Here is a 16568-nt window from a genome sequence, read left to right on the forward strand (position 1 = left end):
ATAGAAACGCGTAAAAAAAATTTCAGTATTTTTTCAATCCAAAAGTCGATGCATATATGATAAAAATTAAAGTATGGATATTTTTTTGACATTGTATATTTTTTTACCTTAGATATTTTTTTATGCGCTCCTCAGTATAATACAAGAGAAAATAATTCTTTAAAAAATGAAACAAGTAAAAAAAAATGATATAATTTTGATTTAATTAGGTCCCCAGCACATTTTTAAAAAAACTATATTTTATTTTATTTATTTTAAAATTTATTCTCATAAAATAAGTTTAATATTTTAAAGAAAGAAATATTACTCTAGTAACAGCGATATATTTTATTCAGTTTAATGTAAAGAGATATATTTATTCTAGAAAACGCCAGAATTACTTTTATAAAACAAATACTGCAGCAGTCTGAAACAATTTGTCGTATACAAAACGAGTTTACTCAAATTTCATGTCAAACGATCTCATAAGAAAAAAGCCACGGTTTTATGGTTTTCAGAAAATATTCTCAACTAGAACATACCCATAACATTATGCTGAAAAGTGCTAAAAATACGGGAACCAGTGATTTATTTTTACCTGATGTTGGACAGCAGAATATTCTGGTCATAACTGCGAACAGTCAATGTCACTCTTTCATTTTTATTTTTTTCGCATCAGTGACTAAAGTTCTTTCTCTCATAAATTTGATTCTGAGAAAAGATGTGAATAAAGTTGAAAGTGATTTTATTTTTAGTCTTGGGAACACTTTATGGAATTTGTTTACGAGATTTTTTGATGTTCCTTTTAGTGAGTGTTATGAAAAATATTTTATTGCTTGTCTCCATTATTTTTTAAGTATGAAAAAATGCATTAACTTGGAATTTTTTTGAAAAATCTCATACACCATTTTCATCATTATCTTACGGTTAAAGTTGTCCCAAAAAGTTTTTTTTTGTGTGTAATTAGAAAAATTTGTTGTTAGACATCATTTCAAATAATTTTTCAGAAACATATTTAAGGTTAAGAGAAAAAATTTACTAATAAAATATCAACTAGCTAATTTGAAATGAATTAAATTTATTACCCTATCAAGAGACATAAAAAGAGCGCTAAAGTTGTAAGAAAATCATTAATACAATTTTAGAAGGATCACTTTTATGTTCAATTTTGAATAAAAATTGAACATAATATAATAACAATAATATACACATTGAACATAACATAATAAAATAAACAATAATTGAACATAATATAATAAAAATAATATACACATTGAACATAACATAATAAAATAAACAATAATTGAACATAATATAATAAAAATTGAACATAATAAGTTTTTCAATAAAAATGAAACAAATGGAAAAAAAAGCACAAAACAGTTTACAAAAGGATTTTTCCATGCAACATATAATTCTAATACATAATTTTTTTCTCATTAAAACAATTATCAAAATAAATACAATTTTTTAGATACTTTCTTCTGAGATTTCTTCCCCTGGTGTTAATAGTCAATTATACATAATCACACCAATAGCCTTATACCCAGGAATGTCTTCAGATGGTTGAATAAATAATAATTACTAGGTGCAAAATCTGGATTGCAAAGCAAATGATTAAATGCCTTCCAGTCAAAAGGGCGGTGGCGATTTCTGTTTCAAACGTATGCAGGATGCAAAGCAAAGCAACGGATGCATCCGCAAAAGTATATGATGTAAAGCAAATTATAACTAAGGACGCTCTCACTTTACATCCTGAATAACACGCTTGAGAAAGAAACTGGCCACAAAACGATCCATTAATATAGCTCTTGTACCGCCGAGCGAGTAGTGAGAGGGTTAAACTGTGGAGTTTTCTTATTGATAGTACGTATGCATTGTGTCTTTGCTGAAGAATGAGATCATTTCTTACACTAATGAATTAAAATTAATTAATTCATTACTCTAATTATTTAAAATTAATGAAAAATGCATCAAAATAATAAGATTCTAATTATGTTTATACATCCTCACAAAATAATTCTGAAAGTCAATAGTCAGTTTTCAACCAATTTAAATAAACTTAAATGATGATCTATGGAATTGTATCTTCTGTAAAACTATTGTCTAATTATATTTATATTATATTATAGTCATCAAAATGTGTTTTAAATTAAAATACGCTTAATTAAATCATTAATCTATTTTGTATCTTTCGAAATACGAAAACATACTTATGCATCTGGAACAGTATATATTGTGGCCTTAAAATGATACTCCGTATTTGGAGAAAAAACTAATGAACCTAATGAAATAAAATTTTATATAAGATTGTGAAAGACACAGGAAGAGGAATTCAACAAGATTTTAACCAGAAAACTAACCTCCTTGACAGATTTTGGCGGTGCTTGAATTAAGGAAGAAAGTGAATAAGAAATGAACTCACTGAAAATGAATTATGAAAATTTCACCGACGTTCTAGTCATAAAAATTGCATATGCAGAAATCAAAAATATATAGTATGAAAATGCACAGATAATAATAATCTTTTTTAAAATGAACGTTAGAGCTTTATGGTCTAAACACAACATTTTTAATATATTGCATATATATTTTTATATTTTTCATTGGCGACTTCTTATAAATGGTCATGTTTTCTCATGCATTCTATAATATTTATATGATACATTACATTCATTAATTTCAGCTGAAAATATCTTTAAGCAGAGAAAGTGTATTTGAAAAGTATTTTTTGACTATTATAATGTGAAAAGCAAGTAGTAAATATATTGATTTCACTATTAGAAGCTTCTTTTTTCTGAATTGTAAGCATTTATTATTTATCAGATTGGGATAAAATCAGGAAAACCTACAACTAAATACAGATTTGGTAACTACAAAATTTTCAACTTTCTCAATATTCTGCAATGTAATTGAAGCGGAGAACTATCAAATCAATCGATACAATTCTCTAAGCCAATTAGAATATTCTAGACTCCTCTGCGTTTGGTTCGTCAGCTTTTCTAAAGCCATTAATAGAAATTAAATGACTTGGAGCGAAGCTGTTTTCACTTCCAAGTTCTGTGACCGCAAATGGTTAGAGGCATTTACTATCTATTATTCCCTAAATTATGTGTAAAAAGGAAAGGTAGGGATTTCATGTATTCACATTTTTTTTCTCCTATTTTCATAGCTTCAAGCTCATAAATTTATACTTCTTGAAATGTAAAAAGTTTAAATAGTTGAATTTAAAAATTCACATTATGAATATGCATTTCTCTATTTTGGTGCATATAATGATTAAAGATAATGAAGTGAAAAAAAAATATTTTTCTTTCTTTTTTGTTTTGCTTTTCCATGTCATAAATGCGTTTCAGCCAACTTTGATATTCTTATGAACGCTAGTATAGTTAATCACGCACAACACGCACGCACGCACTCATGCACGCACGCACTCACGCACGCACACACACACACACACACACACACGCACACACACACACACACACACACACACACACACACACACACAAACGACCGCGCACTCTACAGGCTACATCGTTTTGATTCAAAGCTACCAAAATTAGAGCATGCATACTTTTGAGTTTGAGAAAATGTACCACGAAGTAGTATATTGAAATCAGAATTAGAATTTTAATTAATTAAAAATTAAGTGAAATATTGATGTTTCCCCACTAAATCTTATGACTTTTTTTGCTTAATTCCTAAGAATGGATTACAGTGTTGCTCTGAGATTCAAATCATTTTCATTGTTTCATCAAACATTTAATTGCGTGATTTTCTCCCATTTCTGAAAGTTAAAGACGAAAGATTCTATTTAAATCTATGCAGTTCACTGAACAAATAAAAAAAATGAAGTTTCAATACCACAAAAGTTATAAGTGAACTGAGTATTTACGTTTTTAATCGCGCTGTGATGTCATGGGACTTGTCATCAATAAGAAGATTCATGTATACAATGGACAGAACAAGCGTAAGATAATTAAAATAACAAAGCTTTCATGTCTTATTATTTTAAACAATAATTAAAGTGAAATTAAATCTATGCAATTTAACTGAAATTAATTATAACCGTTTCCTCGGCGAACCAGCTGGTCACCAAAGACGACTAGCAATTTAATATTCTTTATTTAAAGTCTTTTTGTATTTATTGAATAATTATATTTTTTTGGAAATTATTATTTTTGATTGTGATTATGATTTTCCATTACTTATTATATGCAATATAATTTATCATATTTTTAGATTACTTAGTGGATTATCATGTATTGGAATCCTTTTCAGAAATGATGTTATTTCATAAAAAATTCATTTGTACATTATTAATCTTAAGAAGTGAATCTGTTTATCTGATTTTTTAAAATTAACTTTCCATTTATTGCAAATATGACTGTATTTGTGTATTTTTAAATTGATTGTGACAATATTAAATGAATTTTTGTTATTATCTTTGATCTTTATGCATTCTGATAACTTGTTTACAAATTTTTCATTATATTGATATATTCGAAACTGTAAGAAAAAGATGAACTTGAAATTAAAATGTTATCAATTACTTTTTTTTTTTCTGATTGAAGAAAGCTGTTTTTAATTTGAAAAAAATAATAATGTTTAAGTTCATAGAAATCGAGAAGCATGATTGAAAATAAAGTCAATCCTAATGAAATTCGATATTAATAAATCCAAAATTATTTTTGAAACAATAATGAATCATCATGTTCCCGTGAAGCGGAGTTATTTCATAAAGCCGATACGAAATTCCTTTAATGAATAATCTTTGGAATTTTTTTTCAAACAACTGATGTGTAAAAATAATAAATAAATATTTATGATCAGTGATTTTGTAAATATGAACAACATTAATAATATTATTAGCAAAACTTTTTAAGCATCATCAAAACATGACGCATTTGTAAATTGTACTTATATTTTTATCGTTAGAAATCATAAATGAGGTTCAAAATATTAATAAAAAATCGTGCATCTATGAAGTACCTTCATTCATTTGATCTATTTTCAATAGTTTTTTATGAAATAGACGAACAGAATTTACGAAATTTCTCTAAAATTAGTACTTTATTCGAATCAAAAATGAACTTAAGGAGTAGTAATGATAAAATTAATAATCAATCAAAATATTCATAAAAAATCAGAATATTAATAAAAATCAAAATATTAATAAAAATCATGCGCCTATGAAGTACCTTCATTCATTTGATCTATTTTCAATAGATTTTTATGAAATAGTCGAACATAATTTACGAAATTTATCTAAAATTAATACTTTATTCGAATCAAAAATAAACTTTAGGAGTAGTAATGATAAAATAAATAATCAATCAAAATATTCATAAACAATCAAAATATTAATAAAAATCAAAATATTAATAAAAAATCATGCGTCTATGAAGTACCTTCATTCATTTGATCTATTTTCGATAGAGTTTTATGAAACAGACGAACATAATTTACGAAATTTCTCTAAAATTAGTACTTTATTCGAATCAAAAATGAACTTTAGGAGTAGTAAAGATAAAATAAATAATCAATCAAAATATTCATAAAAAATAAAAATATTAATAAAAATCAAAATATTCATAAAAAATCAAAATATTAATAAAAAATCATGCGTCAATGAAGTACCTTCATTCATTTGATCTATTTTCTATAGATTTTTATGAAATAGTCGAACATAATTTACTAAATTTATATAAAATTAATACTTTATTCGAATCAAAAATAAACTTTAGGAGTAGTAATGATAAAATAAATAATCAATCAAAATATTCATAAAAAATCAAAATATTAATAAAAATCAAAATATTAATAAAAAATCATGCGTCTATGAAGTACCTTCATTCATTTGATCTATTTTCAATAGAGTTTTATGAAATAGACGAACATAATTTACGAAATTTCTCTAAAATTAATACTTTATTCGAATCAAAAATGAACGTTAGGAGTAGTAAAGATAAAATAAATAATCAATCAAAATATTCATAAAAAATATAAATATTAATAAAAATCAAAATATTCATAAAAAATTAAAATATTAATAAAAATCAAAATATTAATAAAAAATCATGCGTCTATGAAGTACCTTCATTCATTTGATCTATTTTCAATAGATTTTTATGAAATAGATGAACATAATTTACGAAATTTCTCTAAAATTAATACTTTATTTGAATAAAAAATTAACTTTAGAAGTCGTAAAGATAAAATCAATAATCATTTTGAAATGTTTTTAAGTTTTAGCAAAGCAAGAAGAGTTTGAAGATATATCCACATCCATATTTTTATAAATCATGTCTAAATTAATGATGAATCATCATGTTTTATAAAGCACATTTATTTTATGTCTATTTAAATTGAATTCTTTCAATATCTTTTGATAGTTTCATAAGCAATGTGGCTTCCTATAAATTAACGCCCTTATGATAAATGCAATTAACATTCAATATAATTATATAAATCATAAATGCAATCAACATTCAGTATATATATAATTAATCGAAATTTCATCAAAACGTTTGACATTTGGGAAACATTTACATCTTCATTGATACAATTCACAAAAGTATTCGAAACATGGATAAAACCTTTTTCATTTATGAACTATCTTTAATTCATAATTTCCTCTTCGTAATGAATTTCTGAGTAATTTCCTGATATATATTCAGGCAACTGATACTTTACAGTTCAGAAATGTTATGAATTTATTTAGTATTCATAACATATAAATTTTTACACTTCATGGAAGAATAATAGATTTGTGTGATTGATAAACATTTTCATCATTAGACAAAATGCATTATTTATTAGGAAAAGTTTTATTATTTATAATGTGGAAAATCACCCACTCTTAACTAGAGCACTTTTTGACGTTAGAGTATAGGTACAGATTACCAGATGGCGCTTCAGATATTTCTCGGACAGAAAATAAAAATGAAAAAGAATGTCTGCGACTTTCCCCCATCGATCTTCAGCTGCTGAACTTGAGGATTTTCTTCCATATCAAAGGGGGGAGGGGATGAGTTTAATACGTTGAGAGACAACCACAAATTGAACCGTGAAAGTATTTTGAGTCGGGGAGTTTATTTTATAAAAACGTGATATAACGTCATTTGTTATTGAAGTTCGGAAATTTTATTCTTTTTTTATCTAACGTTTAAAAAGAAATTTTTACCTACGATTTTTTTAATTAAAAATTAAAGTCCATTAGAATTTTAAGAATGTATGTATTATCAAAATAAAATATTAATTTTAAATGTGTAGAATATTTTATAACTATCTGTATAAACACTGTAGATTACTTGGAAAAGTTATTAAAAATTCTAAATGAACTCATATTTTTAATTAAAATAAATTAATTAAAAGCATTGAGCTGAATTAAAATTTCTTAATCAAACATTTACTTTGTGGAAGTAAAAAAAAATATTAATTGTTGACACGGGGAATTACAGTTTTTATCGCTTAATTATTTGTAATGGGGAATTTAACGTTAGATTTGAGTAACTTTTATTTAGAATTTTAATAACGTTTGGGTTAGGAAATTAAAATACGACTTAAGTTTTCATCTATCATAACAATTTTTTTGCCAGAAAAATACTCTTCATGTTTATAGAAAAACGTAGAATAGCTTATACAATACCAGAAATAATTTACCTTAATGTAGTTGATGATGACTTTTAAATCATGAAGTTGCTCTCCTTATTCATTTCTAATGCCACCGAAATTCTCTTGGAATGGATCAAGATAGCTTTACCGAAAATGTACTTTGATGCTCACATTCAAGCCAATCATTTTGGTTTTCCAAGAATATCTGAGAAATTTTAATTTTATTTTTGTGTATTTCCAAGAAACACCTCTACAAGGCCCTTGATTGATGGCACCATGATCCCAGCTTACCACTGTCTAGGGATTGCAATACCGGACCAAAATTTCAATACCGGTATTCGGTATTTTTTAAATCTTAATACCGGGATACCGGTTTTAATACCGGTATTAGAAATTTTGGAAAAATAAAGAAAACACAGGTGTTTCTTTTCTTTTATTTGCCAGTTTTGTTAGAGAGCGTAAATATCACAAAAAATAATTTGTAACTTATAAATTATAACAGTATATAATCACAAAAAAGTAAAGAAACATCTTATTTATTTAAATCACAAAAAAAAGTGTAAATATCACTATTCAGTTTGTGGTACTATTAAAAATTTTTGAAATGTGATCTAAAAAAACATAATGCATCAATTGTACTGTCATGAAGCCTGAAAAGTAATTTTGTCTAAATATTACCAGCTGCCGAAAACGCTCTTTCGGCATCTACGCTAGTTGGTGCGCGATATATTTTTTCCAAGTATTTACCTCTAAATCCCTCACCTTCAAATAAATCGATTTCTCGTTTGATGGTTTTCGATACAGCTGATTTCTGTATTGTATTGAAATTTTTTTTATGTATCACTAATTCTAATTTTTGTTCAAGAGACAATTCCTTTTCACTATCGACAGTAGTGACATCATAATCTTCGATAATTGAACCAAATTCTGAAAGTAGATAGGTTTGTGGGAAAAAAAAATTTAAGAAACTTTACTCTAACTTAATCAGATTTGAATGGTTATTTTCTATTCTTCTTTTCATTTTCATTTTTAAAATTATTAGAATTATATAAATACCATAAGACATTTTCTATTTCGATATGCCTTTCTTCTGTGTGATTTTTCAATGTAATGTATAATGCTTCAGATACTAATGTGTGCTGTTCTTTCAGTGACTACAGCATGAAATTTATTGTTGCATTAGCTGTTAATAAATTAGAATCTCTCCGACATAATGCCTCAATTGTCAGTTTTATGGGAAGTGGAGCTGTAGAAGTTCTGGATATAAGTCGAATTCACTATCTGAAAAATTAATTTACAGGTTTAAGTCGATTATTGCTTTTTGGATTAGATTTCTCAGTTTCAAAAATCTTTCCATCATTAGGAGTAAACTGTTCCAACGTGTTTTAGAATCTAATATTAACATTTATTCTGTTTTATTTTCTGTTAGTATATATTTTAGTAATATATCCTTTTTATAGAGGAACGTTTAAATATCTTAACAATTTTTCGAACTTTCTAAATTATAGGAAGCAATTCTTCATGGGTTAATATTTCATCCTCCTTAGCAATATCTTCTTCAACAATTACATTGTCATTATCTTCATTGTCAAAATCACTCTCACTCTTACTCTTTTCAAAATTGGAATCCGAAGTTTCTATATCCACAGTATTTGGATTCTTCTGTTCTTTATATTTTTGGTATAATACATCTATTACTCCCAATTGAATTCCATGTGAATAGCACAACTGCTGATTTGCACCAATCAACTTTCCATCTTTTTTCATAATTGTTGCTCCATCAGTCGTTACGGATACAATATTTTCTTTCAGGGATAATCCATGTTTCGCTACTTTAGATTTAAGCAATTAATTAAACCATTTATTAGCTAATTAATTTCGCCCGTTAGGGAGACATAAAAACAAAAACGTATACTATATTGCTATGTTCGCGATACCTGAACATATAGTGGAGACAATTTTAAAAATTTCTAGTAAATACCGAAAAACCGGTATTTAAACTTGTGAATACCGGTATTACAAAATTGTACAAATGACTCAAAATACCGGTATTCGGTATCCCGGTATACCGGTATTGCAATCCCTACCACTGTCTCTAAGTACTGTCAATCTTTGTGGAGTTGTCGAATCTGTGTACAATCAAACACATCGACCTTTATTCTTTCAAAGAACAAGCTGGAAAATTCGATAATGAGGTATTAAAATAGTCCCCTTCAATTAGCTAATCTTTAATAATCTGCCTTTTATGACCTAACCATGTCCAAAGCTTATAACATTTTTTTCTGTCAGTAAATCACGTAGAGCCGGCGTCTTGGCCTAGGGGTAGCGCGTCTTCCCCGTGATATAGGCGTTCCGAATTCGAGTCCTGGTTCGGGAATGGTTGTTCTCTTTCTCGTGTTCTCTCTGTGAGGTGCTTGAATGAGCCCCCTTGTAAAAAGGGGTTGTGCAAGCGAGTGTGTATGTGCTATCTTCATTTGAGCTAGAAGTCAGACTTCTGCCCTCGGGTGCTCACTCAGGGGTCTTTACCTTCAGAAGCTACTGCGCAAAAACTTGGCTTAAAATAATCACATGACAAAAAAAAAACCCACCTCATGTAGAATCTGGATAACCTGCTTGAAAATAAATTGTGAAGATTATCCCTAATATCCGGCCTGCTGAGATTTGGGATATTCTGTTCCTTCGCATTCCACACATATAGTCAGGTAATGTATATGGTATTAAAACTATTAAATGACTTTTTTTATGGCTTCATATTATAGAGAACTTGAGTGAATATGTAGAATTGACCCAAGTGTCATTATGAAAAGAGAGAGATAACTATATGATTAGGTGCCGATAAAGACTAGTGTAACATTCCCCGTTTCCCAGTACTGATAAGATATTTACAGCCAGCTGTGTCGTCGCTGTTACTTACTAAACTCCGCGAGATAGCCAGATGGTGGATCTTTTCACCTGGGTGGTCGCATCTGTTCATTAGCGACTACAGTGAAATACCACATGTGGGAATTCCTCGTCCAAGATATATTGATAGTACCTTCAAAGAGAAAGGGGTGTCCAAACATATGGATGCTAAATGTTTCCCATTGTGAAAGAACTATGATAACTCCGTGTTTCAGAATAGTCAGTTATGAAAGGTGCATCACTAAAAGGACCTTCCCACGACCCACTGGCGCCGCTGAGGGAGCATACTGCTGAACCCCGATTGGCCGAAAGAGAGCTCAAATGACCAATGTAAATTAAGAGGCGGAGATTGTCGCCGAAATAAAGTGTGGAGATTTTTTTTAGGAAGAGGAGAAGAAACGAATTGCAGGCAGACTGTTGGACTACGCCCAAGAGTTCGGAGTCCGAGAACTACCCCTGCAGTGGTCGTGTTGACTGACAACCTGTGAGTTCCCTGTGGTGTTGTTTCTCCGTATTGATGGAGAACTGAGTTTCAAGATAAACCTCCGACTTCGCCTGTTGTGTCTCCTACTACAGGTGTAAATAACTATTTATTTAACCAAGATTAGAATAAGTTGTTATTTTGTATATATAGAGCTGTAAAATAAAGAATTGTCTATAAATTCTGATTCGTTATTTGATCAGTCTAGATCAAGACATTACACTAGTGATAAAATACTTACTAGAAGTAAAGTTCATACAGAAGAAAGTAAAAAAGCCATTCTTCTCTATTGTAGTAATATTTAAGGAAAAGAATATTTTAAAAAGTAATATTGATATAAATCTAATTTCACATTCTCAAGAATTTTCATCATTTTTTAACATTTGAAAATTGAGAATACATTCATCTGAGTTAATGACTCTATTTTCAAACGTCCATAAACGTCAATAAATTTTAATTATCATTCTTTGCAAATTATAAACTCAAACTTCAATGCTGTATTGTTTTGTTCTGTTGAAAAGACAACAGAATCTAGAGTAAACAAACTCGCATATTTTATTTTTTGTGAGTATTTATGTATTTTTAGAATTAATTTATTTTCCCTATCATTGCTCTAAACTTTTATATGTACCCTTTATAACAATAAAAGTAAAAAAAATATCTATAAAATTATATTTAAAGCTTATTTAATGCTGTCTAATATATTAAATATAAAATAATTGTTGTCTATACAGAAAATGAAGATATCACGAACAAAATATTCACAAATAAATATTTATACTTGATTAAAAGAAAATCTTCACATCAAAGAAACGAATCGACTTTTTACAAAGAAATAATTTGATTTTGATTAATCTTTCAATTATAATAAAACAATTGTTCAAACAAAACAAACAGTAATGAAATTATCAAGAGCTTAAACTTGTACTCTGAAAATTACCCAGAAAAGAAATGAATATTTCATAAATTTAATAACTGTGCATCACAAGGAAGCTTCAATTGATTGCAATTACTTCAAGAAAGAGCTTTATTTGATCTCGAAAGAAATCCTTTTTTTGATATAATTGCAGTCAATTACCTACTTAGATATACATGATATTTCTATTAATCTATTTAGAATCTAATACGAAGTTTATTTCCTATTGTTATTCAGCAATGTATCATTAAAAAAATTTTTTTAACATTAAAAACGTATTTATGTTTTATTAAACGAAAAAAGAAAATTTTTTAAAGATCCAATTAAAAGAAATCAATAAATGATCATTTAATTAATGATATCTATCAACTCTTAGGATCGTAATTTATTTTCTTCCAATAGTTATAACAAAGGAGAATTTTAATAAAAAAACATTAACAATTTTAAAGGTTTTAAATGTTTAATCACGGAATATTTTATTGCATAAGGAATTTTAAAAATTAAAGAAAAAACTTTAAAAATATAGATATTTCAAAAATTTAAAAAAGGATTTAATGAACCTGACTAATTATACAATGCAAATTTATCATATAACAACACGGACAGCCATTGTAAGTTTGATTTACAAAATAATTAGAAACATGAAATTCACTAATAAGAATAACCTTTTCGTGATTAGATAATTATCTTTTATGTGAATAGGCAACACTTACAACAAATGTGTGATTCTATTAGAGCAGTTAAAGGCGAAAGCTTTTGCATCTTATTTTTTATTATGGTAAAAATCTGAGGAACAGAAATAACACCAGTAACATGTTTCTGAAGAGCATCCCAAATATGCTCAATGGGATTTAAGTTCAGCTATGGAGCTGGCCATTCATTATTCTGCATTGTTTGTTTTAATAACAATCTTTTATGGGGAAAGTGAGAAATCTGCGATGAAAATACCACAAGTCTCACCGATATAAAATTGATATAATATCAAGTATGTTATCTCTGTAGAATGGATCTATCATAGTTCCAGATATAGATAGAAATTCATGCGTCCATCTGAGGATATACTAACTTACCCACAAATATTGCTTCCTCTCTAAGAATTCCTTTCTCTTATGTTTGTTGGACATAGATTATAACAGACTACAATTCTTTTCATGATATTCAAATATTTCTGGGAAACATTATTTCATGATAGAAATAATCTTTCCCAGAACATAAAAAATAGCTGAAAAATTAGTATAATATTCTTAACAGCATAATAAAATTAGCAATTTATGTTTATTAGAATTGAGTTTTAAGTAGATCTGTGTTTCTATTTAATATAACTACAGCTAAAATAGAATGGTTTGAAATCTCAACAAAATTGGCTTTTCAAATCAAGCAATAAAAGGCACTTACTCAAATCTGGACGCAAATCTCAATTGTTATAAATTAAAATATACGGGAAAAAGGAGTTTTCTTTTTCAAAATATGGAGATTCCTTCAAAAAACTTTAAAAATAATTAATTATATGTATTTTTTTTCAAGATTATGATTATTGGTACTCAAAAACACAATAATTAAAATTCAAGTTCTTTTTACGATTTTGTGAATGAAAGAGCTTCTGCTGCTTTGCAATTCAACCTGTTAAGGAGGAATTACTCTAAGAGACTTCGACTGACTTGATGAAGCCATATAATGTGCTGAATGAACGACTGCGCCTCTATTCAAAAAAGCTCTACAATTATCACGCGAACTTTCTATGGTTTTATAGACTAATATAAACCACAGAATTCAATAGAACAATGAAGAAGTCATTTAAGATCGAAATATTGGAATGTGAGTCTAAATATTAAGCTTCAGAATTTCAAAAATGTATTATATGTTTTAAATAAATATTTTTCCTCAGATTTTTGTTTTGGCATAATTTTTTAATATTTATTTATTTAAAAAATTTTTGATGGAGACTTTATGACAAAAGTAAAACTATAAAATTTTCCTCATCGTGGAATTTTTATTCTTAGAAGAATTTTTGGTTTCTCAACTGCTGTTTTGGCAAATAAATTTTTGTATTTAAAGGGCTTAGAAAAGGATTATAAAAATCATTAAATAATTAAAAAAATACTCAAACGAAATTAGCTTAGCTCTGATTAAACTAGTTGGTTGTTTTGTTGAGTTAAAAAAAAAGAAATAATTTTTCATGAATGTTAACCAAATCGTGTCAAAAATTAAAAATACAGCAACTTTTGCCCATCTTGGAACTGGATTTCCTTATTTAAAAAACAAAAAACAAACAAACAAAATTAAGATTAAAAAAGAAAAAAGAAAAGTGGATTTTTACATTTATCTAGTGAGCTCCATAGAAAACTCCTAGTTTGACGACCACATTGTACATTACTATCTATTTTTTTAAGCTGCTTGAGTATCAGTAATTGCCCTATCAGCATATGAAGCAAACATGTTCACCTGTGGCTTCTATTAAGGACTCAAGGCATGTTATCCATGTTGAACATAAAACAGAAGGAGGAGGCTTTGAGTCTATCTTTATCAAGCATTATTCAAAAAAGTTTCAATCTTTTAATTTTTGAATATTCGCAAATAATTTATGTGTGCATGTGTTCACATACTTATTATGAATCTCTTGATGTGGTAGGACTGCAGGATAACATCTGAGTTTTCTGCAAAACTAATGACAAAAGTGGTTCAGTTCCTTCTAAAAATTTTAAAACCCATCTCAATATATATATATATATATATAACCAACCTAAAGTAAGAAATATTTTGAAAAAGGAACTAAAACGAAATAGTTTCGGAATCGCAACTAAAAATTATTTCTTATTCAAACAAAAACCAAAAAAGGAACAGTAAAAACTTCATAGTATTTAGAGAGCGCTAATGCAGCTACTTCTAAAACACAGATGAATTGAGACAAAAGTAATAAAATCAAGTTAATAGGAAAATCAAATTAAACCAATTAAAAATTAAGCCAAATAAAAAAAGAATCCGGCCTGAAGACTTTTTCAAGGGTCACCCTCAGGCAGGGATTAAAAAAAAAAAGGATTTTTTTCTGTGAAGGAATGCAGACTAGACAGTCTAATAATGATTCCTCGTGACCCGAAAATTCCGAATTTTATATATAAGAGCAACTCAGGCAATATAAGATTGCCCAGTTGGTTTCATCTCAGAAGATGACATTTTTATTTTTTGATTATTAGTTCTAGGGTCATTAAATTAGTTTTAGGTATGCAACCATAAATTTAAAAAATGCTCCAATAATTAAAAAAAAAATTCAGCAAAAAAATGCAGAATTTTTTTTAAATCTTAATTCTTGTACTTACGTACTGTTTGGGCGCAATTTAATTGCAGATCTTGTTATTTTAAATCTTGATTAGATGGCGACACCTGATCCAATTCTTCCTCTCAAAATTTTTTCATTATAGCAAGGAAAGACAACTGGTAACTCAAAAAACATCTTACTATCAAATTTAAAATAAGTTCTCTGCTTTATAACATCGACCAGATGTATATTATATTTTAGATTCTTTACAAATATTGAAATTTTTCAAGACATTATTTTATGAATGAAAGTTTTACAGTAGTAACATTTGAAGTTCAGAAATATTTCTATTCCATATATATTTGAAAAACACCTATCCTTGAAAAACACCTTTGTTTATATATCAAACGAGGAACAATTGTAGGCACACAATGCTGTTTTTATCAAAGCATCAGGAAATGTGGCTCAAAATAAACATGGTGCATATTAGCGATTGAAACCCCTGTTTTCTTTGGCTGATGGCCATTGGAAAGTAATGGGTCAGTCATTAGCAATTCTAACGAGCTTTAGTCTGTTGGTGAGTTCTTGGCTGTGGGATCACTCAGTCTTCCTGCGTAGGTGATTCAATTCAAAGTGTAAGAAAAAAAAGCAATGAAGAATGTTTGTAAGGATTAATTTGTATTTAAAAACAGAACCTTTGCGCATGCTCAATTTTTTTTTAAAAAATCATTGCCATGATAGACAATTTCAGAGGAATTCTTTATTTATACTTATTTAAAACATCTGTTGCGCACAATTCTTTTTATAAATCTACAATAATTGTTCAATCTTGATCAAATTTGATCTTGATTTGTGCTCTTTAAAATCATAGAAAGATTGATTTCAACTATTCAAAGTCGTCAATAATTTTCGACTTTGAATAGTGGACATTGATTATTTGTTAATTACCTAAAATTAGATAAGATTCTAAAATTATAAAAAATAACAATACTAACTTGCTATTTTTAAGTTATTTAAAAATAGCAAAATTTTCAGTTTTTGCCGCAATAGTCGTCCAAAATTTTATTTTTGGAACGTAATTTTTACATCAAAATGAGTAAAATTACCTTTTTATTCATGCTAATTTAATTGCAATACAATCTGAGGTAATTTTAAGATCTTACAAATGCATTTCATTATTAGCAACAATATTATGATTGAAAATCGAGTTAACTTCATAGCGTTGTGAGTATTCATATGCAAGAGTTTACTCTCCATGTTATTCAATTCGTTTTATTTTATAGTAATTATTATTGAACGGGACAATGCGTTTCTGTGTTATTGCTAATTATTATTGCCTTTGTTGCTTCGTATTGCGCATAATATTTGCTAATCTGATTTTTTCAACGATTATATGATTTCTATATATTAACTCCAAA

The sequence above is a fragment of the Argiope bruennichi genome, chromosome 5 (genome assembly GCF_947563725.1).
Source record: "Argiope bruennichi chromosome 5, qqArgBrue1.1, whole genome shotgun sequence".
Lineage (NCBI taxonomy): Eukaryota > Metazoa > Arthropoda > Arachnida > Araneae > Araneidae > Argiope > Argiope bruennichi.